The sequence below is a fragment of the Elgaria multicarinata genome, chromosome 8 (assembly GCF_023053635.1).
Source record: "Elgaria multicarinata webbii isolate HBS135686 ecotype San Diego chromosome 8, rElgMul1.1.pri, whole genome shotgun sequence".
Taxonomy (NCBI): Eukaryota; Metazoa; Chordata; class Lepidosauria; order Squamata; family Anguidae; genus Elgaria; species Elgaria multicarinata.
Window position 1 is genome coordinate 46,111,464 of NC_086178.1, and position 27,126 is coordinate 46,138,589.

The following is a 27,126-nucleotide window of genomic DNA, read 5'->3' on the forward strand; positions in this document are numbered from 1 at the left end:
ACACCTTTCTACTACTTGAGAGTTTGGCTGACAGTACACCCAAAGCTCATTTTTAGGATGTTCGGAAATATCCCTGATGAGGTAACAAGGAAAATGCCTGGTTGAATCATAAGGCACAACTCCCACCTAAGAACTACCCCTCCAGTCCATTCATTAGGCACTGAACGGACATTGAAGAAGGAAAAAGTGTTGGGTGTTGCATGGGCAGGGATAGAGGCCCCTCTCTCCAATCTGCACTGCACATTGTTTCATTTTCTCTCTCCATTAAGAACTCTTAAAAGAAAGAGAGGTGGAATCATAATGGGGTGATGATGATCTTAAAATCATCACTATTTCTGTCTCTCAACACACACACAGACTGGGCCACAGGATGCCCATTTTATGCAATAGGTTTCCTGTTCCTCTCGTCAAGGCTGGGCAGCTGCTGCAGCAGCGCAGCTACACCAGGCAGCAGCTTCCCTGAAGCAGAATCAGGAAACGGTGTGTATCCTGGGTGGCAGCGGGGGAAACTGGGAGGCCAGTCACACAAAGGACTTCAGATGGCCACATGCAGCCCACTGGTTGGGAGTTGCCCACCCCTGCTGAAAGCTAACAACATTTTGTGGGCAGGCTACTGTATCTCTCTGGAGATCTGATATGGGAGCACTGGACTTTGGTTGGACCAATGAGTCAGAAGGGCAGAACCTCAGGCCCAGGACCAAATCTGGCCTGCCAGAGGTCCCCAGGAGGCCACACCCAGTTCCCCTGGTCCCAATCCACTTTCCCAACTCCTGGTCATTTGATGGTTTCCCAGCTTTTGTGCATTATTTTTTCACATCCTAAAAGGGTGAAATGCCTCTCCTAAGGCTTATTTACTAGTGGGAAGAGGTTTAAACTAAAATATGCTATTTTTGGCCCCATCCATTACTGGATAGCATCCCCCGAGAGCTTCTTCGAATGGAATTTGGTCTCTTTTGGAAACATGCTCCTGCATCCTGATATATATTTTTTCTTCCCCACACTGAAGTTTGTTCCTTGCCTTGGGCTGATTGCATTTTTCTAGGCTCAGGTGAGTTAGGGCATAATAAAGTACTCTTTCTAGAGAAGGGGCTGATTTGCTGCACAGGATGAAGGGAAAAGCAAAACAGGGAGAGCCCAGAACCAGCAGCCACCTAAAGCCAAAACAGACATTACTTTAAATCTGTATCTAGCAGTGGTGTCATTCCCCCCCCCCTCTATTTTTATTCTAGAGAAGGCTCAAAGCCTGCAGCTTGAAGGCCCCCTACTCCATCCATGCTAATATCCTGATCTGGATTGGGCCCTCTGTGCCTTCTCTAGAACTATTTACGGATTTAAAGTCATGTCTGTTTCAGCCCTTAGTGATGGATGCAGCTTACTGCACCATGTTTTGATACTTGCTTATGCCTACATATTATTATTATTATTTATTTATTTATATAGCACCATCAATGTACATGGTGCTGTACAGAGTACATATACCTCCTCCATGAACTCCAAGTTGACCAGGTAGTTGTAGTGAGGAGAGCTGTCTGTTGGTCTGTTTGGGTTGGCTCATCAGCCCTCAGACGTATGCAAACTGTTGCTCCTCTTATACCACAAGCTGAAAAATTAAATCCATCTAATAGTCTTTCTTCTCTCACCCCACTCCACAGTTTAGGCTTGAGAGAACAAACTTGAGACATGCTTCATTTATAATGGCATTAGGCAAAAACTATTAATTATCTGTGTCAAATAAAAGAGACACTTTTATTTATTTATTTATTACATTTCTATACCGCCCAATAGCCAGAGCTCTCTGGGTGGTTCACAAAAATTTGTTTGTTTGCTTTTCCAAAATGGAAGATGGCATGACCGATGTATCATTGCCCTTGGTGAGCACAGTCATCCTGTTCTTTCCACTGTTTACAAGTAGGCATGTGCTCCGCTCCGATTAGAAGCGCAGAAGCAGGAGCGAATTGGCCTGCTCCGCCTTGCCCAGAGGCAGAGTAGAAGCAGACCGCGGACCCCTAGAAGCAAGGCGAAGAGAAGCGGCCATTTTCGGAGCACTCCGGTTTCCGCGGTCCGCTTCTATCACCATCTTGAAACATTTCGCCCATAGGATTGCATTGCGGAAAAGAAAGGGGGATAACTGTGTTGGTTTTGATGCTATCTTTCTGAAAATTCTTGTGCTTAGAGAGTCGTGGATGGGGGTCATTTTGAGCCTACTCTGAGCTCTCTGCGTGGTGCGGTTCGCGTGCCATATTTTTTTAAAAATCGGGTCAACAAACAGGGACAGCATGGGTAAACCGGTGGTTTTTTGGTGGTTTTTTTTTTTTTTTGAAGCGATGACAGGCACATTCAACTCCCAATCCTGATGAGAATTGATCACCTCATGAAGCATCCTCCAATCCCAGCGTTCGAGGGGGGGACTAAGGCAGAGCCACCCTGAGAGCTTTCTGCTTTGTGTCTCTTTGTGGGTTGGCGTTTGTGGAGAGGAGTTAGTTATAGATGCTGCTGCTGTGTTTGGAGATAGATTAGGATTTAGCTTGGCGTGTGTGTGTGTTTGTTTGCTTCTTTCTGACTTTTAGCTTAGTTTGCTCTGTGTTTTTCCCTTACTTTGATTTAATATAAACTTTATTTTTAAATTTTGGAGTGTTTGGTTGGTTGGTTGGTTGTCCCCCCCCTCCCCTCTCTTAAAGCCTGACTGTGTTTCATCTTCCTTCTTCCTTCTATATACAAAAAAATACAAAAAAATACCAAAAAAAATATTATTCTCTATTTTTTCTCTCTGTTACTTGGACTCTGTGTGTGACTGTGTTATTGTGTGAGTGTGCTGTGTGTGCAGTGCACTGTTTGTGAAGTGCAACAGCCACAGATTGAGCATTTCAAATCCTGTTTGGGCAAAGCACACACACTTCTTGTCCCATTTCCCTACATATAGTAATATTTCTTATACATATTATTATATTCTTATACATATTATTATTAGTATTAATATTTTATTCTTATACATATTATTATTAGTATTAGTATATTCTTATAGATATCATTAGTAGTATTAGTATAATATCATCATGAGAAGAGGAAGCAGGCACATGTCTGTGGTGGGGCATGCTGAAAGCAGTGGTCAAGGCAAGGGTCAGGCTGGCACCAGTAAGCAGGCTGCCTCTCCTGCTGTGAAAATCAAACGGGCAACTCCTTGGCTGGCTGCTCCGCAACAGAAGCAGGAGAAGCAGCAGGCAGAGCCACTCTCTTCTGCAACTTGTGCCCGGCGTTCTCTTTTTGAGAGTGGGAATGGGAAAAGTGCCCCTTTGCAAGAGGCACGTGGCAGCAGTGACATTAGAGGAGGAGGAGGAGTATCCCAACTCCTTCATTATCGTTTGAGCCCACGAGCCCGCTGATGGACCTAGACGAGGTCCTCAGCACAGTGGAGGGGGAGGAGGAGGCGGTGGTCCTCCAGGATGTGGGGGCTGAGGAGGAGGAGCAGCAGCAGGCCGAGGCTCTCTCCTCAGTCTCATCCCACACCTCTTCCGCTGCCACCCCTGTTTCTGTGGCAACACCAGAGAGCTCAGGCGGGCAATTGGTGGTGTCACCACGGAAGCGAAAGACAAGCATCGTGTGGGACCACTTTGAGTTGGGAGCGGATCCCCGCTTTGCTGTCTGTCGCCACTGCAAACTCACCCTAAGCAGGGGTTCATCTACAGGGCATTATGGAACCAGCAGCATGAAGATGCATCTTCACAGGCAGCACCAGTCGGTCTTGCTGGGGAAAGAGGCGGGCAAGGCGACTGGTTCCAGGGGAAAGCCGAAGGCTGCTGCTGGCACTGCCACTCTAAGCATCTCCCATCCCCACGAGGGTTAGGCAGGCAACCCTGCAGGACATGGGGTGGGGGAAGTATGGACCCACAAGATGGCGTTTTCCAACTCCCATCCAGGGTGCTACTGTGGTGGGGCATCTGCCAGGACTGACTCCTCCCCAATACTAGATCTATGACATGTCTCTCTGCCTGCCCCTCTGCTAGCCTGTCCTCCTCCTCGGTGACCGACTCGCTGGGATGGTTTGCGTTTGCAATGCGTGACTAACTGCAGTGCTGGCTTAGAAACCAGCCATCCTGGCCTCACTTCCTTGTGCCCCCAGAAATGCCCGCAGCCTGCCTGCCTGCCTGCCTGCCTGCCCGCCTCCCCCGGGGTACTGCTGTGGTGGGGCATCTGCCAGGACTGACTCCTAGCCTGCTCTGCCTGCCTCTCTGCCCGCCTGGTGCCTGGGAGATGGGCTTTGCGGTTCGTGCCCAGCACCCTCCGGCATGCTTGCTCCCAGTCGTCCTCCTCTGTGCCCCTCAAGGCGTAACTGCTGGCTTAGAAAGAAACAACCAGCCATCTTTGCCTCACTTGCTCCTTGCGCCTGCTTACGGGTTGGTTTGCTATGCGTTAGTGCTCAAGCCATCCTTGTGGGACTACAATGCATGCTGCCTGCCTGCCTGTCTGCCTGCCTGCCTGCCTGCCCTCCCTCCGTTCTCCCCTTCCCGCCTCGCAGGGATGGTGTCTTGCTTTGACTCAGGGGAGAAGTCCTTCCTGCGCTCACTTAGACATTATCAAGTTCAATAATCAATTTTTCAAGTGTGGAAGAAGATTTAGGGTTATCTCATGGCTCTTGAGGAGTATTATATTTATAAACCCTTTTGTTCACTATACCAGTGAATTAGCAGAGTAGCAGCGGTTCTTAACTATGAAAGTCAGCAAAGACCAAATTAACTTCAAGACAGAGTCTGTTTTGTTTGGTACAAAAATAAAGTATTTTACTGATAGAAAATAACACAGTTTATGGCAATACAAATTTACACCAACATACTCACACACTTGGTCATACACGTTACAGCAGGGCTCACAGCAGCAGAGAGAGAATATTTTAATCTGGTTACAAAGTTCCAAAACTCTCTTTATATACACTTCCCTGAACAAATGATGAAACCACTAATTGGCAATGGCAAGACAATTAGACTTTTGCATCATCCCAATAATTCAATAAAGTCCACCTGCAAACTTGACCTTTAAGCTGATTGACTGATGCTGAGTCTTCAGTTTCTTCCAGGTTTTGCAGGCTTGTACAAAAATATGGAAATCACAAAAACCAGTCCTAATTCAGGACTCCAACAATGGCATGTTGGGATTTCCTTTGAACTGGCCCCATTGAGCTGTCTGCATTGCAACTTTAAATCCCTGACATACTGGAGTGCCCGATTTTCAAAACTTCCCCTAACATCAGGGGATGATGGGATTGGCTTGAAACTTGGCATCCATGTGGACACATGGGTAAGATGTCATGGGACCAAAGGATAGGTTTCTGACGTGAAAATTGACATAGTTGTAGAATGGGACTTGATTTGGGGTGAGTTAAAAGGTTTAAGCCCCGCCAAAAATCAGGGGATGATGGGATTGCCTTGAGTCTGGGCGTCCATGTGGACACATGGATTAGCTATCATGGTGGTGAGTTTGAGGTTTCTAACGTGCAAATTGACGGAGCTATCGAAAGGGGTGTGAATGGGGTGCCCGATTTTCAAAAATTCCCCAAAAATCAGGGGATGATGGGATTCCCTTGAAACTTGGAGTCCATGTGGACACATGGATAAGCTATCATGGTGCTGAGTTTGAGCTTTCTAACATGCAAATTAACAGAGCTATTGAAAGGGGTGTGAATTAGAGTTATGGGTGGTGCGTTAGAGCCCCGCCAAAAATCAGGGGATGATGGGACTGCCTTGAGTCTTGGCATGTGTGTCTATCCCTGGATAAGCTGTCATGGTGGCAAGTTTGAAGTTTCTAACGTGCAAATTGACGGAGCTATCGAAAGGGGTGTGAATTAGGGTTATGGCTGGTGCGTTAGAGGTTAGAGCCCCGCCAAAAATCAGGGGATGATGGGATTGCCTTGAGTCTGGGCGTCCATGTGGACACATGGATAAGCTTTCATGGTGGCGAGTTTGAGGTTTTTAACGTGCAAATTGACGGAGCTATCGAAAGGGGTGTGAATGGGGTGCCCGATTTTCAAAAATTCCCCCAAAATCAGGGGATGATGGGATTCCCTTGAAACGTGGCGTGCGTGTGTATACGTCCATGAGGTGTCATGGTGCCAAACTTGAGGTTTCTAAATTTCACAGAAAAAAAGTTGTATACTTTTTTAGCTTTCAATGCAGCCCTATGGGGGGGGGGGGAAAACAGAGCTCCGATCCGGATCCGGAGCTCCGCAGCAGAGCGGAGCAGGCATGGGCGGAGCGGGGGCGGAGCAAAGCGGCCCGATCCATAAATCGCAGATCTGGAAGAGAAGCGGAGCGGGGGGTCCGTGCACACCCCTATTTACAAGTTTTGCAGGGTGTGTGTGTTTCATTTGGGGGCATTTTTAAAAAACAAAACAAACGACTGCAGAACCTGTTTAACCATTCCCTTTCTCTCTCTGACCCACAATTAACATATACATTACCAAACCTCTAACTGTCTTAAAATTGATTATCTCCAGACTAAGAATATAAAACAGTACAAAAAGACGGAACGGCTGCACATTCTACAGTCCACGGAACTGTCTAGAGCCAGAGGTCTATGATTTAGCAGTGTACAAGAAACAAGAAATCCTCTTTAGAACAGGATACAGTGGCAGACAAGCTTAAAGAAGTGAGGGGAATACAAGCTAAGTATATAAATATTCTTCCACAGTCATTACAAGAAACACAGTAGAAAGAATAATAAAGTCACAGTAAATGTGGAGCACTGTAAAGTTGATCTTTGAATAGCTCTCAGTTTACTTGTTCTAAGAGAAGTAAGAGATATGCAGACAAATGGATTAGAGCATATGTCACTGCACACAGGAGCACCCATTCCCTAGGCAACACAAGATCCTTTGTAAATAAAAGAGGAGAAATGACCAGCAGAGCTTATAAAAAGGTCAAACTAACACCGACAGGCACATGCATTTACGGCTTGCACACCTGTCATGTGAACTTTTGTGCAGTTTTTCTTGCATGTGTGGTTCTGCCTCAGTTCAAAAAGTTCTTACTGGAACTAACAGCTGCTAATATCATCATGCCTATCTATGGTGCAACCACTGAAGGTGATCCAATGAAGCTGAACAGTGAGAAATATGGAACTGGCAACATGATTCAGTTCTTGTGAACTGCTCAGAAGAGTTTCACCTGTTGGGCAGTACAGAAGTGAAATGAAATGAAATAAACTTATCCACACAACATATTAGTTTGCTGCCACAAAATGTAATGATGCCACTAACTTGGATAGCATAAAAACCAAAAGTTAAGACATTATTTGTGGAGGCTAAGGTTATCAAGGGCTACTAGTCATGATGACTATATATTAACTCTAGTATCAGAGCCAAAATGCACTGCACCATCAGATAAAAATAAAACAAAAACCAGATATGCTATTCACAGGATCCAGTGAACGATCTCTGTGGTTGTCTGTCTTCTTGGAATTGAACTGATACACTGAAGTGAATCAGACTCTCCAGTAGCAGCATAATTAGCATTTGGCTTTACAGTTCCCTTCATGGTAAAAACAAGGACATAAAATCCAAAGCTAGTACTTTTGTTTAGCTACATATTTCTTAAAAGGAGATCTAACAAAGCAGACTTCTCCAACCTGCTGCTGTCTAGATGTGTGGAACTACAACTCCCATAACTCCCAGTGAGCATGGCCATAGAATAATAAAACTGTAGAGTTGGAAGGGACCACAAGGATCATCTAGTCCAACCCTCCATCAGAAAATGTATCAGTGTGTTAGAATGCTTGGTTAGGGACTAGGAACTCAGGATCATAACTGTTAACCTGCTATAATAAACTGAATAGAAGCTACTTTGTGGAGTCTCATTCATCTACCTCTTTATAAGGTCCTGAGATGTCAGTCAGCTTGATCATCTGGCTAGAGACCTGGGAGGTAACTTTACCTTAACAATGCTCTGTATCATAAACCGAAAGTTGTGATGATCACACTCTTAGGCTGTAAATCTATATTGGTTTTCTCAAGATAAAATATAGTACTGAGCTTTTGATGTCATGTACCAACATGTCAGATGGGGTGGGTGGGCTTGAGCATCACCTGTTATGCAGGGTCTTATGGGTTTAGACTAAGTATTCTTTCTTTGGGTTTATCCACAGAACTAGATCACTGTCACCAGATCCTGGAAATTGCTCTTTTTGTCCCAAAGTAGGATTCCCCCCTATAGTTATCACTAAGGGACCCAACAACAACAACCAGCAACTACAACCACAATCCAACTCTTTCGTAGCTGTTATTTTAACTGGGAGGAACTTTAATCAGGGATACTATGATGTATCCTTCCTGAGGATACATCATAGGATACATGATAGCTAATATAAGAGGAAGTTCTCCCTTTTTTCTTTTTATCTCAGATTCTGAACATATCCTGACTGTTCCAAATGATGGCAATTCCTCTCCTTTGTGCCTATTCACTTGCTCTTGTACGGATTGACAGAACATGATAAGCCCATGTTTTTTTTTTTGTGTGTGTGTGTGTGTGTGTGTGACTTTATTGGTTCCATGGGTTCCTCTAACTCCAGACCTTCAGAAAAATGCTACATCTAAATTGAACTTCCTTCTTTTGTATTCAGCCTTCCTGTTCCATTTCAAGGCTGCCACTTGCCTTTGCCCTGCCTTCATCAGCCAGTGCCACACAGAAACTTGAATGACTTAATAGTCTGTGGGCCAAGAGCTGAAAATTGACATATCACTATCAAGTAAGGTGGTAAAACTTCCAGGAGAAGTTGGCCTGGCTTTCTGGGGAATTGTGGAGGAATGGATTGGGGCCTCAGGTGAGCTCGATTTGGCCAAGGGCCTGAGGTTCTGTCCCGTAGGCAAATCCAATGACAAGAGTAAGGGACTTGGATGCTCTATGCTTCAACATATTCTGAAGCCACACACCTCTACTACCCCAATAGTCTGGAACCTCCACTGACACAAGGCAACCTTACCCATTCATATATACACAAATACCAGATGCTAAGTGAGAATGAGAAGAGAAATTTCTCTCTCTTGATTCACACAAGCTTGAAATCCATGTTAGTATGGAATAGATTTATGCTCAAGCCTATGGTAATCCTGTTTTCAGGCTACTGGAATTTTACATTTCCATTACATTAGGATAAATGGCCACTTCTCCTTTCTTGCATGATAAAAGCTCAACAACAGTGGAAGTGCTTTGACAAGATGCAAAACTTCTCTTTGCTCCAGGAATAATATACATTTCTTCCTTAGGGAGCTGCAGGAAATCTCACACTGGTTCACCCAAACCATTCCCATTATGGGCTTGCTTTATCAGAAGGTTACTTTTGTAACAACTTCCTGTGAAATGTTTCCCCCCCCCCCAGTGTTTTTTTTTAAAAAACAAAAGAAGACCCCATGGTCTTGAAAGGATGCTCTTGGTTCATTTTAAATGATGTGTAAAGAGGAGGCCATTCTGTGATATAAAAAGGTTTATTTTTCCCTGGCTCAATGCTCTTCAAGAGGGCAAAAGAGAGAAGAAGAAGAAAAAACACCTTACAAAGGAAAGTGAACAGTTAATGGAAGATGATGGTGGCAGAGATCAGGGTCTTCAGTGTCAGTAATTTCAAGAAAAGTGGGATTGAAAGGGAATTTAAGACCTGCTGCCCTCATCAACAAACAGCAGAATGAAAGAAAAATATTACCTCTCAAGTAGCAAAAGGTATGCATGTAAAACTTCAGTGTTCCATAAGCTCATGCAACATACAAGAACATAAGAAGAGCCATGCTGGATCAGACCAAGTGTCCACCTAGTCCAGCACTCTGTTCACACAGTGGACAACCAGCTGTCAACCAGGAACCTACAAGCAGCACATGAGTGCAACAGCACCCTCCCACCAATTTGCCTGAGCAACTGGTGTATATAGGCTTACTGCTTCGGATACTGGAGGTAGCACATAGTCATCAGGACTAGGAACCATTGATAGCCTTCTCTTCCAAGAGTTTATCCAACCCTCTTTTAAAGCCAACCAAATTGGTGGTCATCACTACATCTTGTGGTGGTAAATTCCTTATCTGTCCTGAACCTCCTACCAATCAGCTTCATGGGATGAGCCTATGTTCTAGTATTATGAGAGAGGGAGGAAAATGTCTTCCTATCCACATTCTCCTTGCCATGCATAATTTTATACATCTCTGTCATGTCTCCTCTTAGCTTCCCTTTTTCCAAGCTAGACAATCCCAGTTGCTGTAACCTTCCCTCACAGGGGAGATGCTCCAGTTCCTTGATAATTTTAGTTGCCCTTTTCTGCACTTTTTCCAGCTCTACAATATCTTTTTTTTTAGGTGTGGTAACCAGAACTGTACAAAATATAGCTAAGTGTTGACACCACACAGATTTGTATAAAAGCAATATGATCCTGGTAGTTTTATCTCATACTTGCTCCACACGGAAGTATTAAATAACTTAACTTCCATAATATTTGTTAATTAATTTATTTGATTTATACCCCACCTTTTCACCAAAAGAAAAAAAATTGGTGCTCAAGGCAGCTGACAGTCATAAATCCAAGATTAAAATAAAGTTAGTGACCAGCTTACATGCGAATATCTTTGCCTACCAGGCTAAGGACAGCAGAGAGGAAGCCAACGTAGCAAAGCATGGAAGCAGCCACCAAGAAAGCCTTCTTTCGCACCACCACTAAATAGGAACATAGGAGAGAGACCTATATCTTTCCCATGGATGCAGAAAAACTGTTGAAGGGACAATTTTGAATAGAAAAATCACCTGGGAGAAAAATAATTACTCTCCTCTTTTAATATATAATTACTCAGACACTTCTTAGTTTAGTATTCACAGTGCATAATATACACAGATGGTTAAATATGTCCCTCCTAGCCCCCAAAGCTCCAGTGGGTTTGCCCACCTGTTGTTTACTAAGAAACTGGAACATAATGTGTGCATGTAGTGATACATTTGTGTGACTTCATTTATTTGTGTTTATTTGTTTATTTGTGTACCTATTTCCAGGAATGCATGTAAATCTAAGGATCTCATAGCCCACCCACCTCTCCCAATCAGTCCACTAGGTTTTATAGTATTTCTAGGTTTTCTGATATGTGGGAAGATGTATTGCAATATTTCATTCCAATACATCTTCCCACATGTTTCTGTTTCAGAGTAGAGTGAGTGCATGAATAGAATAAAAAAAGAAGGCACTTCTTTCTCAGTGCACACATGCCCCAATCCAGAGTGAGAAAACTGTATTGACACTGAAGAACAGTACAGATGGACTCATTTCCACTGTGCCTCCCTCCCATGACAGTAGCGTCAATATTCACATTAACTTGCAAACACCAGAAAGCTACACGGTCAGAGTCAAACATCTCTGACTATTTCAAGGAGATTTAGATGAGTGCCCTGTTTGAGCACCTTCGCTAAAAGAGTAAGACGTGTCATGTATCACGTTTGAGAAGAAATGCAACCTTACAGGAGTTCTGTAAGAAAGAAAGATGGAGACTTGGAGGAAATACCAAAATAATAACAAAATAATAACAAAGTAATAACAAAAGTGTTGCACTGCAAGATATGTTCAGAACAGATTAGGTCCCCCAGCTATGCCCAGAAAGCAACTGCCAAGACACAATTTCAGTTCCTTAGTGACTCATATTTTGATGATTATATGAGTCAATGAGATTTGCCCCACTACTTTCCTCCCAACTGTCTACAAAGCACAAACACATTCTGTACAGTATTCCAAGTAGTATTAGTAGAACTCTCTGGGTAGTAATATTTTTTTCCCAGTGACAAAACACTGCTTTGTCAATGCTAGTGAACCCTAATTTCCTCACAACAGACATGATAGCTGTGGGGCAGAGAGGGGGGAGAGACATTATTATCTCTTGCCCCAGCTGAGAAACAACTGTGTATTCCTTACATGATAAAACGATCCTCTGGGGGGAACACCCCCCCTCGAAATACTAAGCTAAAGCCATTCCAAAAGATAAGCACCCAAATCGTAAGCATATTCACTCAGGTCTAAAGGGCAAGCCAGGCTGGAGTGTGTCTGAAGCAGTGGCTGTAAAAGCAGATCAGAATCGCTGCTTGTACTTCAGAGGATTCTGGCACTGTGCATTATTTCTAGTTTGCTCCATTCCCTCTTCTTAACGCACCCCTCCCCAAAGCATGTCACAGGCATAACTGAGAATACAACCATTCTTCTACACACTGAGGTCATTGAGGCGGATGGCTCACTGGCTGGAATGTTGCTATAGTGCTGGAGTCCTAAAGCTGTTAACTCCATGGTGATGAAGGTGACAGAGTCCATGATGATGCATCCAACGTGCCAGACTAGGAAGTCCAGGAAACCAACAGAAAAGGATTAGGATCAAATGAAGGGGATCTCCTATGTAGAGCTCTATTATTTGTGCGCATCCCCCCCCCCCACACACAACACACACCCTTCTGCAGTCCTCAGCTAAAAGGCATTTGTGACACAGAAGAACCAAGGAGGAGACTGGTCTTGCTATTTACTGTTTTACTCTGTACAGCACCATGTACATTGATGGTGCTATATAAATAAATAATAATAATAATGATGATGATGATGAGATATCTGTGAATATGTTTGGACCCAGAAACAAGCTGCAGCCTGGTTTGAGCAGCAATGAATCAGCCATTACAGTATCAAGAAAATAGGCTGGGGGTAAGGTTTTGGAGAGTCCTAGGGCCTTCCTAGACGAGGCCTTAGCGCGCCTTCTGACCCGGCTTCCCTGCTGTGTGTCCAGATGACGCACAGGGGAATCCGGAGACAGGCCGCGCTGAGGCCTGGTCTTACGCGCCATAAGCCAATGCGCTTATGGCACGCTTTTTCCCCAGCTCCGGCCTCAGGCCGGGGCTGGGGATAGTGTGGAGACTTCCGCGGCTTTTCGCGGCTCCTCGCTTACTCGCGAGGAGCCACGAAAAGCCGCGGACCTGGCACAGCGCTCATAGGAGCGCTGTGCCCATCGGCGGGGGGGGGCGAAGGATGGCAGGGGCAAGGATGGGAGGGTGGGTGGCACAGGGGGAGGGCGGGTGCGATCGCGCCGCTCGCCGCCCGAGCAAGCAGGCGAGCGGCGCATCCCAGGCATTGCCCGGGCAAGCGCCGCTCAGCTGCTTGCTCGGGCGGCGGCGGCGCAATTGCACCCGCCCTCCCCCCGTGCCACCCACCCTCCCATCCTTCGCCCCCCCCCCCCGTTTTAAAAAAATAAGTCAAAAAGCCACTTATCGTCTCCGGAGTCTTCGGGCCAAACGCGGCCCCTTTAAACAAACAAACAAACAAAATGGCGGACGATGCAGGGCTTGCATCCTCCCTACGTCTCCGCCGTCTGGAAGCCTGGGGGAGGCGCGCTAACGGTAGCGCGCCCCGGCCCCGCCTCCCTGCCGGCAGGTCTAGCAAGCCCCCTAGTGAAGGATACTATCACTGTCCCCCATCACATCACATTGATAAGAAACAGTATCCCAGCAAGCCCTTCCAAGAGCAATAGGATTATTACTGAAGGGACACTCCTTGAAATGTCCTAACACTCTTAAAGGCTCCTTCTGAGATCACCTTAGTGGCAGGGGAACCAGTGTAATACCTGCTCTTTCAGGACCACTCTGGTAACACTGGAAGATCTGGACCACATGGGAGGAAATCAAATTGCAGTTCCTTCCCAAATCATCACTGCCCTCTTAGAAACTGGGGCAAGCAGCCACCTCCCACTGCAATGTGAGTGCAGTGGCTCCCACATTAAAATGGTAATTTCAAAAGGGCCAAAGTGCAGTGAGAGTCTGTCAGATGTGGTCAGTAAGCATCCCTTTAGCCTATATTGAAGCCACATTCATTTAGAAAACAAGTGAGAAAGACAAGTGAGGAGTTTTACACACACACACACACACACACTCCAAGGCATTGTGGAGAGATACTACATCCTGCCTTGTGTACCATTACACATAAATATTTTGATTTAGCATTTAACTTATGGGTAAAGCTGTTTGTCCCAGTATGATAACAGGCAAGCGAGAACAATTCTCCTAAACACAATGCTTAAACCATGCCTGTCAAGTTAATTATAGTTAAACAAACAAAAAATCCATTAAGCCATTACCAGAGCAGATGCATCAAATCCAAAAGAGCCATAGGCCAAAAGCAGCAGTAGTTTCTTTCTGGCAGTTCCCCTCCCCCCGTTTGCTCATGGTATTACCTAAGGATCTATTAACATCAAATCAAAGGCAATTTGAAACGGAGCATCTTGAGCCCAACTCGGAAGTCAGAAAAACCAGCTGGCCGAAACAGAATTAAAAATTCACTTCCATTTTTTCTACCCCATTCAAGCAGAACCAAAACTGTGGTTCTGATGAAGTTCAGTTATTCAGAGATGTGTTGATCATGCAATATCTCACTCAAATTATAATAAAAAATGATAGAAATCTTAACAGGGGAACACTATGTTTTCCTTCTTTGTGCTGGGAAATGTCCACTGTTTGCCTGGCCTAGCTCCAATTACACACAGAGGCTTACTTACTATGAACACTAAACAGGGAATCTGCTCTTGAGACTAAACAAACAAGTCAATTTAATGGTCTTGCTAGGGTGGTCATATGAAAAGGAGGACAAGGCTTCTGTACAGTGACCATGTGACCAGATTTCCCAGGACAACTCTGGAAATGGGTCAGAAATCCAGCATCCAGTGGGAAATTTAATATTTTATTGAAATGTCTGGGCAGGTTGTGGTTTCCCCGCACTGATCCAGGCCTTTTGTTTTGGAAATCGCCCAAATCATCACAGGGGAGAGGCTTAAAAGGCGTGTTTCTGGCGCCTCCAGAAATGCCTCCTCCACCCTCTCCCAGCACCGCTCCACCCTTTTCATGGCCAGCAAGATTGTGCAGGGCAATTAATCGCTCAAATCGTCGTGAGTGGGAGGGAGGCTTGAAAGACGCATTTCCGGTGCCTCCAGAAATGCCTCCTCCATGCTCTCGCAGCGCTGCTGTGGTCCTGGCTGGTGCGATCATGCAGGGCAAGATATTGCCCAAATCGTCATGGGGGAGGCGATGGGAGGACACGTTTCCTCCTCGATCTCTGTGCGGGAGAGGCTGGGGCGCCCGGCTTCTGCCTCCCTCTCCACCCCTCCCACTGCAAAACCTAGAAGATGCCTCGGTTGCAACGCAGGGCACATTTTCTTCTCGCTCTCAGGCTCTCCCACCAGAACGGGTGGAGGAGGCACACAATACAGAAAGCAATCAGGCTGCCAGAAGAGATTGTAAGCCTATGCGGCAGGGCCTTGCTATTTACTGTTTTACTCTGTACAGCACCATGTACATTGATGGTGCTATATAAATAATAATAATAATAATAATAATAATAATAATAATAATAATAATAATAATAATAAGGAAGCCCTGAATTGTATGTGTGCAGCAATTCCTTCTCGACTAGCCACCCAGTAAGTCATTTTTTTAAAAAAAACAAACACCCTTTAGGGTGACCATATGACCGGATTTGCCCGGTTTTTTGATGGCAAATCCGGGTGGGGGAGGGGAAATCCGGATTTTTTCCCCAAAGGGCAGCTCTAATGGGAATTAACAAAAATGCTTATAACTCTGTCGTTTTTTAAGATAAAGACATGAAACTTGGCACAATGGTAGCTCTTAGGAAGGGCTTTAGTCATACCAAATTTGAAACAGATCCATTCATCCATTGATTTTTTAGGATTTTTTTAAAAATTGAGGTTTTAAAATTATTATTTTTAAATCATCATTTTTAAAGCTAAAGAGATGAAACTTTGCACCATGAAAGGATTTAGGTAGAGCTTTAGCCACACCGAATTTGAAACAGATCTGTTCATCCATTGATTTTTTAGGAATTTTTAAAAATTGAGTTTTTAAAATTATTTTTAAAATCATCATTTTTAAAGTTAAAGAGATGAAACTTTGTACCATGATAGGATTTAGGTAGAGCTTTAGCCACACCAAGTTTGAAACAGATCCGTTCATCCATTGATTTTTTAGGAATTTTTTAAAAATTGAGGTTTTAAAATTATTATTTTTAAAATCGTCATTTTTAAAGATAAAGAGATGAAACTTTGTAAAATGATAGGATTTAGGTAGCACTTTAGCCACACCAAATTTGAAACAGACCTGTTCATCCATTGATTTTTTAGGATTTTTTTAAAAAAGAGGTTTTAAAATTATTATTTTTAAGCTGTCATTTTTAAAAATAAAAAGCTGAAAGTTGGCACCATGATAGCTTTTAGGTAGCGCTTTAGCCATACCAAATTTGAAACAGATCTGGGGCCAGTAGCAAACTCTGTTAACAACAACAGCAGCTTGCAATGAGTGAAGATACAGTCAGAAAAGATATTTGAGGGAAGGGGAGAATGTAACACACAGAGTATAGCAAAAGCTTCAAAGTACATTAAAACCTACAAAAGTAGGAGTGAGTGAAGATAATTTCAGATACATTGAATCTCTCACTTGTTCTTTATTTCAGTGATTTCAACATTAAGATGTTATGTAGAACAGATTTGTCTTAAATGTGTGTAGGGGTTATTGTTGTTCCTCTCTGGCACACATTCAGTATTGGCAGACCATACTGAGATGTGCTGAGGACAATGATAAGATAGGCCTTGCTAAGGAACATCTTGGCACTGGCTAACCATGCCAAGAATGTGCTGACGCAAGGCCCACAGACAATACAATACAGTACTGAAGGCACCATGATCACGCGTTTCTTTAACCCTTATATGGTATATTCATGCTGAACACACACTAACAGCACCTTCTGTGCACGAGGTAATCATGCATTAACATGCTGTACGCAACAACCAATCATAACTTGTAAACAAGAAATGTAACCACTTAGTTCTTAATAAAAACCAGGACGGGGCCGCCTGTTTGGGATGCCTCATCTTCATGCAGTTGGACTCCTTGCCAGTTATTTACCACAAATGTGTGCTGTAAAATCAGACATGTGACCAAGGCTATGTTCAGGTGGGCACACCCCCTTGGTACTGGACATGCCCCCTTGGGGGGCGACCATGTTGTCCTCCTTTTTGGTTTCCAAAATATGGTCACCCTAATCATTCTAATAATTTCTTTGGAATACTTAAAGGGCAGTATTAAAGTTGTTTTGCACAGTGTGATTTGCTGACCGAGAATTATCTCTCCAAGTATGTGCAGTGCAATCCTGTGCCTATCTACTCAGAAGTCAGTGGCATTGAGTTCAATGGGAGTTACTTCCAGGGAAGGATTACTGGGTTGCAGGCGTTGTTTGCCAGTTTAGCCTCAGATAGAGCCAATGGGAGGAACGTTGTGGCTGCCTTCCAATCTCTTCTCGGTGTTATCAAATAAAAAATAAAAGAGAGAAAGGAAATAAATGTTGGATCCTGGAATGTGTCCTGGTTATGTTTTCCATTGCTTTGTTAATTGCTGAGGATCTGGAAGAACAGAAGACTCAGCAGAAACTTAAAGGTCAACTCTACACCTGGACATTGAGTGTCATAATTGAATAATTGTCTAACTGATTGTCTTCAATTAAGGGTTGCAAGGAGTTGCATCATTGTACAGGTTGTCTATAAAAGTAAATGTGTTTTCATGTTCATTTTTACTTCCATGTCCCTTACCCAACTTGATGTGAGCTGTATTGACTGACCGTTTGTAAGTATTTGTATCTGTACTGCCATAACTAAATTATATATTTATTTGCCAGTAAAAGGTTTATTTTAACCTACATGAATCTCTGTCTTAATTCATGTCTTTGCTGACTTGGCTGAGAACTGCTGCAATCTCTGCTAGTCTCTGGACGGCCCAGACAGAGACTTAACACAAAAGGTTATGTGCCAGAAACCCAGTGTATGCCATAACTAATCAGCTTCTAAAGCCATAACTCAACAAGATAATGGTAGATTTCCAGGACTTATCGAGCTTTTCTACATTAGGCATTTATTGTATTTATTTGCCAGTAAAAGGTTTATTTTAACCTACATGAATCTCTGTCTTAATTCACGTCTTTGCTGACTTGGCTGAGAACCGCTGCAATCTCTGCTAGTCTCTGGAAGGCCCAGACAGAGACTTAACACAAAAGGTTATGTGCCAGAAACCCAGTCTGTGCCATAACTAATCAGCTTTTAAAGCCATAACTCAACAATAAATTGATGCTGCCAGCCACATGCCTACATGGAAGTGATGGCTTGCTGCCTACCTCAGTATGCTGAGCTGCAATTTGTCAGTCTTTTTTAAAGCATATCTTGTTAAACAGGCAGAGTGATTAGGTGAAGTATTTCTAGCAGAGAGGAAACATTATTATCCTTGCAGAAAATATATGCAGACAGGCCACTAGTATCTGGGAAAGAAAACCACATTGTCTATTAATCAATATGATTTATAAAAGGAGAAAAGCAGTTCTCAAATTAGACAGGGGCTTAACACCCAGCCCCCTCCACTGCTATGGTTTGGCTAAAATCAGGGGGAGTCCATGGACAGAGTTTGTGGATTTCATGAAGATCCCCCCTACCTTTCCCCCTGTAGTTTGAGAATTGTACGACATCCCATACAAGTTACAACCAACAGCCCAATCTATGTTGAAGGATTAATTCATATCCCTCTCATAAAATGACAAGGATAGTTCAGCATACTGAGGCAGTGATCCAAATCACAGAACAGCTTTGAATTTTCCTAAGATTTTCCAATAAATTCACTGATATTTTGGTTCCAACTATTAGCTCTCATGCTGATAGGCATGGTAGGGGTGGAGAAGGGTTTTTCACTTCTCCTCTAATTGTCAGTTATTCCATATCATCCACTTGTAGTTTCTGAAGACTGAAAGTCCAAAGTAAAATCGTTAAAAGCCATAAAGACATTTCCATTAAGGTATTTTTTATTGCAGTTCTACTGATAAAAATTGACCAGCAAAAAATCTCAACCTATACCAATATGAGCAAGATTTCCTAAAAAACGTTGCTGGGTCATCATACTTGGGATCAGGAATTTTGAGACATGAAGGAAATTCTCTCCCAACATAGATATAGCTGTTTTTAGCCATCCTCTGTGGCATGCGGTTTGACTTGCTTGCTTGAGTTATTTGTGTCTACTTGCTCAGTAGTGCAAAGGAAGAAGTAGATCTCTAGCGGGTGGTAGAAGATAGTAATTCACCTTTTTAATAATGCATTTTGACCCATAGATCTTCCTCTCCAGTTTGTTTGATATAATTGGCATGATGTATATTTCGTAACAATTGCTGATAACTGTTTATCCTTCTTTAAAAAAAATCTTTCAAAAAATTAACAGGGTTGCCATTACTATTCATCATCACCATCACCTCTCTTTTCTTACTTATGGTGGTTTTTCTAGATGAACATGATGGGCTTTACCAACTCACAAATGTCTTTTACTGGTTCAGAAATTTCCTATTGAACATGTTTTAAATATGACTGCTTTCTGGATATTGGTGTGGATATATTTTGGTAGGACTAATTTCTGAAGGTTTTCTGCAAAAAGTAAAATAAAAAATGATGTGATGCTGGTGACTGGTGTGACTAACCGAATACTTGTAACTTTTTCCTGTTGCCGTAGTTCTTTAACTTCCATAGTCAGTGGTGTATATTTCTCTCCCTTTTCCTCTTCCTTTTCTGCAACTTTTTGTCATTAGGTATTGCTGTGTCAATGAGGTAAATGTGTTTTTCTTTTTTCTTTTTGATTGTTATGTCTGGTTGCTTGCAAAATATTGTCTTGTCCCAGAAAGATAATATATGAGTGTATAGTGTGGTTTGGGTTGACTTGTTTGAGGCTCTGAAAGCATCTTTCTGGAGAGCACCTGCTGGTTTGGGTGGGCACGCCCCTTTGGGGGCTGGACATGTTGGTGGGCACACCACCTTGGGGCCTGGACATGTTGGTGGGCACACCCCCGGGGCAGCCATGTTCTCATTTTTGGTTTCTAAAATATGGTCACCCTAGCTTCTGTATCTTTAACAGTTACATAGAAAAGGGAATATGCATTTGTATGCATACAACACCTGGTGAAATTCCCTCTTCATCACAATAGTTAAAGTGGCAGGAGCCCTGCTCTCTTTTGTATCTGGTCACTAAAGTATAGCTACTGCAACTTTAACTATTGTGATGAAGAGGGAATTTCACCAGGTGCTGCATGCCTACAAATGACACCTGATGAAATTCCCTTTTCTATACAACTGTTAAAGGTACAGGAGCCCTGTCCTCCTTTTCACATGGTCACCCTATTCTTGGCTAAATTGGCTGTATGTGGGATCTACATTTGAATGCAGCTGAGTTACGCGAGTGGGGACGTCGCGCTGAGAGGTCAAAAGCTCAAATTGTTTTGTCTATGAGGAACGATCAACTGTCTTATATAAGCAGAGAAGACACTGTTGACGTTATCTGGACTAAGCTCAGACTTGTATATGTCAGAGAGTCTAGAATAAGCTTAACAAGAAAGCTTTACCGTACATTTATGAAAGAGGGAGAAGACATAAAAGCTCATTTGCAGAAATTAAGAGACTGCTTTGAAAGTTTAAGTGCAACGGGCTTACCCTTAACAGATGAGATGAAAGTGTATGTGGTTTTGTCCAGTTTACCACTGTCTTGGGACGTGCTAGTGACAACATTAGAGGCACTGCGAGTCCAGGACATGTCATTAAATACAATATCTGGGAGAATGATAGAAGAGCAACAAAAGAAAAATTTACGAAAGCAAGCCCAAAGCAGTTCAGGCGACAAACCAGACATATTTCCAAAATGGTCTGGGTATGAAGGGGTTAAGGCTTTGGTGAAGAAGGAGGAAGATGAGTCAGCATTTTCAACTTCGAAAAAGTCCAAACCTAAAAAGTTTCTTCGGTGCTTCAGGTGCCAGAAGTTGGGGCATATTCAAAAGGATTGTAGAGTCAGATTACAATCAGAGCCCAACAAAGAAGAAAACCCCCGAGGGAAGAGTAAATCCGCGCAGCTAGTCACGGCAGAAGTGAGAAGTCAGATCTGCAGGCAAGCGGAAGGCGGGAGCAAGAATTGGCTCATAGATTCTGCTTGTTCCACTGTGATTTCTAATAGACGTGACTTTTTCCGGAACTTCAGGGACTCCTCTGAAAAATCTATAGTGCTGGCTGATGGGAAGAAGATCCAAGCGTCTGGGGAAGGAACGTGCTTCTTACCTTTTTTGAAACAGTGCTTTGAGAATGCATTGTTTGTTCCCAGTTTGAATTTTTCCCTTCTAGGATTTGAAAAAGACAAATGCTTTATTCGTAAGCATGGACTCCTAAGAGGAATGGGAAAGCTGAGAAATGGATTGTATTTCATAGATGGCAATCCTAATGAGGAAGGAATTTCAGAGATACAAGCAGGTTGTATGGAAACTAATGAAAATCAGCCTAATCATAATAATTGTATCCATTTATTTCATAGAAGACTTGGACATTCAAGTTTTAAGGTTCTGAACAAAACTCTGAGTTTTTCAGAGGGAGTAAAAGTTCAGGGGTGCAAGAAATATCTTGATTGCTCGATATGCAAAATTGCTAAGTCTAAAGTTATTAATATTCCACGTGTCAGAGACTGGCGGCATAAAAATGTTTTGGGATTGATTCATATGGACTTAGCTGGCCCTTTTCCTGAGAGCTATGGAAAAGCCAGATATGCATTAATCATTTTAGATGATAAGACCCGTTTCTCGTGGGTGTATTTGTTAAAGCACAAATCAGAATGTTTAAACACGGTGAAAGAATGGGTTAAGTTTATAGAGAGAAATCTGCAGAAGCAAGTCCGGGAATTTTTGACAGATCGTGGAGGAGAGTTTCAATCGTTGGATTTCAAGCGGTTTTGTAAAAAGACTGGCATAAATCATAAATATTGTGATCCGAAGAGTCCGTGGCAGAACGGAAATATAGAGAGGAGGATCGGAATTTTAAAGGAGAAGATGGAATGCCTGATGAAAGACGCAAAGGCTGAGCCACAATGGTGGGGAGAAGCGTTTGTGGCAGCTAATTACCTTTGCAACAGGACTTGGTCTAAATCCATTAATAACATTCCTTTTTCTTTGCTTTACAGCAAAAGTCCAAACCTCAAGCACTTAAGAACTTGGGGGAGTTATGCAATTGTAAATGTTCCACTTTCACAGAGACGGCAAGGTTCATCAAAGGGGATCAGGTTACGATTCGTAGGGTATGGGGGGCGGAGCCGGACGTCATGACAGGTAAGATCTCTGTTTGAGAGCTCCCGAGAGGGGGGATTTGGAAAGCTTATTATCTCACTTAAGAGGCATGGATTGTTAATAAAAGTGACGAAGGATGGTTATGATTATTGAGAGAAGATGAAAATCCTGTTTTTGTGAAAGTAATTACAGATTAAGGGGAGAAAATAGCCCGTTTCTGGCTGTTCTCTGACTGTAAGCAGACGGAAGGAGGGGGGAGCAAGAGCAAGAACTGATGAACTTTGGAATGTTTGGAATGTTGGAGCTCTCCTGTCTTCTAGTCTGATAAATGCTGATTTATATACCCCTAATCTGAGAGAGATGTCTTGGTAGTAAAGTCACCCTTCTTAAGAAAAAAAAAAAAGCATTGAAAAATAAGACTTTTTGGGATAAGAAGGGGGAGACGTGGTGGATCGGAAACCGGACATTGACGGAACTTAAACATAAATCCATGCCGTATATTAGAAAGAAAAAAACCCCGGGGAAGGCTGCTTGGCAAAGAGCACACCCTTCTAATCATAATTTGGCCCGTCTTGAGAAAGTGCCTGTCGAAAAAGATTTACAGTCCTCGGGAAGTGATTCAGCTTCAGGCTCAGACGAGTCTGTGAAAATGGCGGAAGGTTTTGGCACGGCGCCAACTTCTTCTGTTACAATGGATGAACTTAAAAAGCTGATTTTGGAAACCAAAGCCGCTCTGAGCAAGCAAATTGCTGATAATGAAAAAAAGGCAGAGGCACGGATGGGGGTGCTAGCTGATAGGCTGGCTCAGAATGAGAGAGAGTTAAAGGAAGTAGGGGTTGAAGTCAAAGCTCTTGCAAACAAACAGGATGTATTTGAAAAAACTTCTGAAGTAAAATCAAAAGATCAAGATTTACAGCTGATTCGGCTTCAGGACGAGCTTCGGCGTTGTAACATACGCATCAAGCAATTTGTTGAAGAACCAGGAGAAGATCTGAGGAAAATAGTTTTGAAGTGGTTCAACGACATGATGCCAGGATTGGATTTAAATGACAGTGATTTGGAGAGAATTCACCGAGTGGGAGGAGCAAAGTACAAGGGATCATCCAGAGATTTGCTGGTGAAATTTGGCAGTTATTATAAGAAGGAGTTAGTAATGAAGAAGTTGAGGGCCATGGCCGTGATCAAATATAAAGGCAAAGCAGTGCAAGTATTCAACGATCTTTGTCAGCAAACACTCCAATGGAGACGCAGCGTTAAGCAAATATCTGAAACATTAACAAAAAATGCAGTGAGATATGCTTGGGGTTACCCGGTCTTCTTAAAGTTTTCTTATGCTGGGAGTGATTATAGAGTAACCTCTTTGGAGCAAGGAAGGGAGTTGCTGAAGAGATTGGGGTTAATGAAGAATGGAAGTGTTGGAGCTGGAGAAGAGAATGGAGCTGTAGCTGGAGCATCTGGGATGGGGTAAAGGGGAATGTTTTGTATGAGATAATTGATATGATAAGTAATTAAATACAGAGATTGGGTCGTCGTGGCGGGGCACCGCCTCCCCCCTCTCCCCTAATTAGGTGGCCGGAGTAATAGACTTGCGGGGATATGGGGAGGGGGAAAGTAGGGGGGGGAGAGGGGTTGGGGGGGATATTAGGGGGGGTGGGAGGGGGATGAAGGGGGGGTTAGGGTTTATTTTTATTTTTATATTTGTTGTTGTATTTGTTTATGAGTCACAGAGCACGAGGGATCAGAAGGAAAATAAAAAGGAAGATTATGAATAAGAATATTAAAGTATCAACGCTCAATGTTAAAGGTCTGGGGGCAGTCGTGAAAAGGAGGAGAATAGAACAAATGTTAAATAAAGAAAGATCGGATATTATTATGTTGCAAGAAACACACCAAAAATTTGATGGCGCAAATGAAATCCGGACAAGGTGGTCTGTTTATTATGAAAAGTCATTGGGGACGTCAAAGAAAAATGGAGTAGCAATTTTGATTTAAAAAAAAAGTGGATTCATATTGAGAACTGTAAGAAAGGATGATAATGGTAGATATCTTATGATAAAGGGGCAAATAGAAAGTGAACAATACACATTAGTAAATGTTTATGCTCCTAATGAGAAACATAGAGAGTTTTTTATGAAATTATTTAGTGAAATAGAGGAGTTTAGGGAAGGATATTTAATTTTAGCTGGGGATTTTAATATGGTAATGGATAATAGATTGGATAGATCAAACCCCACAAATGTGGAAAAAAGAAATAACATTACTATATTGAATAAATTAGTAAGAGAAAAAGATTATGTGGATTGTTGGCGTTTACTGAATGGCGTGAATCCGGGATTTTCTTATTACTCCCCAGTTCATCAGACATACTCTAGAATAGATTATATAATGGTTTCAAAAGAGTTTGCAAGTAAGGTGTGTAAAATGGAAATGGGAGTAATAAAGGTAACGGACCATGCAATGTTAAGTTTAGAATTTACAGTTAAAAAAAATTATAAGGAAGCGTTTAGGTGGAAATTAAACACAAAACTTTTAAAATATAATAAAGTGGTAGAAAAAATACAAAGTGAATTGATGGAGGCTTGGGAAATTAATGAGAAAGGAGGAACATCAAGGGCAGTAGTTTGGGACACCATGAAGGCAGTAACGAGAGGGATATATATTAGAGAAATGTGTAATTTAAGAAGACAACAAGTAGCAGAGCAAAAACAATTGGAGGAAGAGATTAAGAAAATGGAGGAAGATTATTGGCAACACAAAAATAAGCATAAATTAATAGAAATACAGGCAAAGAAAAAACAATTAGAAAATTTAGATTTAGAGGAGGTTCAAAAGAATTTAATGTATATGAAAAGGGAGTATTTCGAAAACAGCAACAGGAATTCTAAACTGCTAGCCAGACTCACACAAAAGGAAAAAGCAAGGAATGGGATAGGGATTTTGAAAGATAAACAAGGGAAGTATTGTCACACAATGAAGGATAAAATAAAGATATTTCAAGAGTTTTATCAGGATTTGTATAAGGGAAAAGATACTCAAGAACAAAAGTTGGAAGCTTATATAGAAAAATATACAAAGAAGAGAATAAAAATAGAGCATAAAGAGTTAATGGAGAAGGCAATAACTCAAGGAGAAGTTGAAGAAGTAATTGGGAATTTGAAGCCGGGTAAATCACCGGGGGTAGATGGTTTAGGACCAGAATATTATAAGGTTTTTAAAGGAATTTTAATACCAAAATTAATAAAATTGTATAATTCCATATTGGAAGGGGATAGAACGCCAGAATCATGGGAACATTCATTAATAATTTTAATACCAAAACCAGATAAAGATTTGACTGTCCCTGACTCATATAGACCTATTTCATTAATAAATCAGGATGCTAAGCTTTTTTCAACTATTTTAGCAAGGAGGTTGAATAAATTTATAGAGGAATATATAGGGGAGGACCAATGTGGATTTGTGGCAGGTAGACAGATGCCTAATTTAGTGGGAAGAGTATTAAATGCAATTCAGGTGATAAATAAGTTTAGGGTTAAAGCGGGAATTCTGGCATTGGATATTTTCAAGGCTTTTGATTGTGTGAGCTGGCAAGCTTTAAAGATGGTTTTAAATAAAATGGGGTTTGGAAATAAATTTAAAGCGATAATAGAACAGTTATACTCTCAAAATACAGCCGTAGTGGTAGTGAATGATGGTGTGACAGATAAGATATGACTAGCCAGAGGGACAAGGCAAGGTTGTCCGCTCTCACCAGTCCTATTTGTAATGGTAATGGAATTATTGGTGAATGCAATACGAGAAGATGAGGAGATTGAAGGAATAGGTAGTATGAAAGAAATTAAAGTGAACATGTTTGCAGACGATACCTTGTTGACGATAAAGAATCCAATAGAGAAGATGGGGAGAATTAAACAGCAACTGAGAGAATTTGAGGATATTACGGGGTTAAAAATAAATTGGTCTAAATCAGAATTGATGTTGTTTAATTATACTAAAAAAGAAGAGAAAGATTGGGAAGAAAGGGGAAGAGAAATGAGAGTTAAGACTCAGATTAGATATTTGGGAATAAAAATTACGCAGAAGTTAGAGAGTTTAGAGAAAGAAAATTTAAATGTTTTAAAAAAAGAGATTTTAGTAAAATTGGAAAAATATAAAAGGTTAAATTTATCCTGGTTTGGAAGAATAGCATTAATAAAAATGAAGATTTTAGCAAAGATAAATTTTGTGTTCAGGATGCTACCAATAAAAATTTCAGAACTAGAGTTAAAAAGTTGGCAAAGGATTATAAATAACTTTTGTAATGGTGATAAGAAAGCGAGGGTAAATAAAAGTAAATGGTATTTGAGTCAAAAAAAGGGAGGATTGGGTCTCCCGAATATTACATTATATTATGTAGCCAATAGATTAAGATATATAGTGGAGGCAATTTTAGGATTAGGGAACTTAGATTGGATGGAAGAAAAAAACATGAGTAACATAGAGACTAAATTAGAAAATGTTTTTTTTATGGAAGGAAAAAAAAATGGGTGGAAGGTATAAATAATCCGCTTTTGAGGTTTCACTGGGAAATTTGGAGTAAATATAAAGGGGCGCTGCTTCCGAGCAGCTCTCCCTTGTCACCGGTAATATTGTTGAAGAATTTCCCGGAGGAATTAAAGAGTAGATTAAGCAAAGTTTTAATAGAAAAAAATAAAATGAAATTAAGAGATTGGTTAAGAGGAATGGGTACAAGAGAGGATATAGAAGAGGTCTTGAAGGATAAAAAGTTAACTTGGTTAAATTATAGGCAATTAGAACAATGGACTAAAAAGTGGGTAAGAGATAATGGAGAGTGTAGAGAATTAACAAAGTTTGAAGAATTAATAGATAAGAAAGATAAGGAAAGGGGGAAAAGAACAGTGTTAAAAGGGTTGATGAGCGAAATATATAGAATATTGGTGGAGAAAGGGACAATGGATAATTCGGGTAAAACGGTTTGGGAGACAG

At 42.0% G+C, this 27,126-nt stretch overlaps 2 protein-coding genes across 2 annotated transcripts in view; one reads left to right on the forward strand and one right to left on the reverse strand.

The window, feature by feature from the left end:
- The window catches only part of ITM2C (integral membrane protein 2C), a 370,458-nt gene extending 357,419 nt beyond the window's left edge, over positions 1-13,039 (forward strand). Inside the window, exon 7 of the transcript XR_010025722.1 lies at positions 13,022-13,039. The gene's annotated coding sequence lies outside the window, so the exon portion shown is untranslated. The remainder of the gene's footprint in view (positions 1-13,021) is intronic.
- The window catches only part of ST6GAL1 (ST6 beta-galactoside alpha-2,6-sialyltransferase 1), an 87,312-nt gene that overhangs the window by 34,227 nt on the left and 25,959 nt on the right, over positions 1-27,126 (reverse strand). The gene's annotated exons all lie outside the window — the stretch shown is intronic.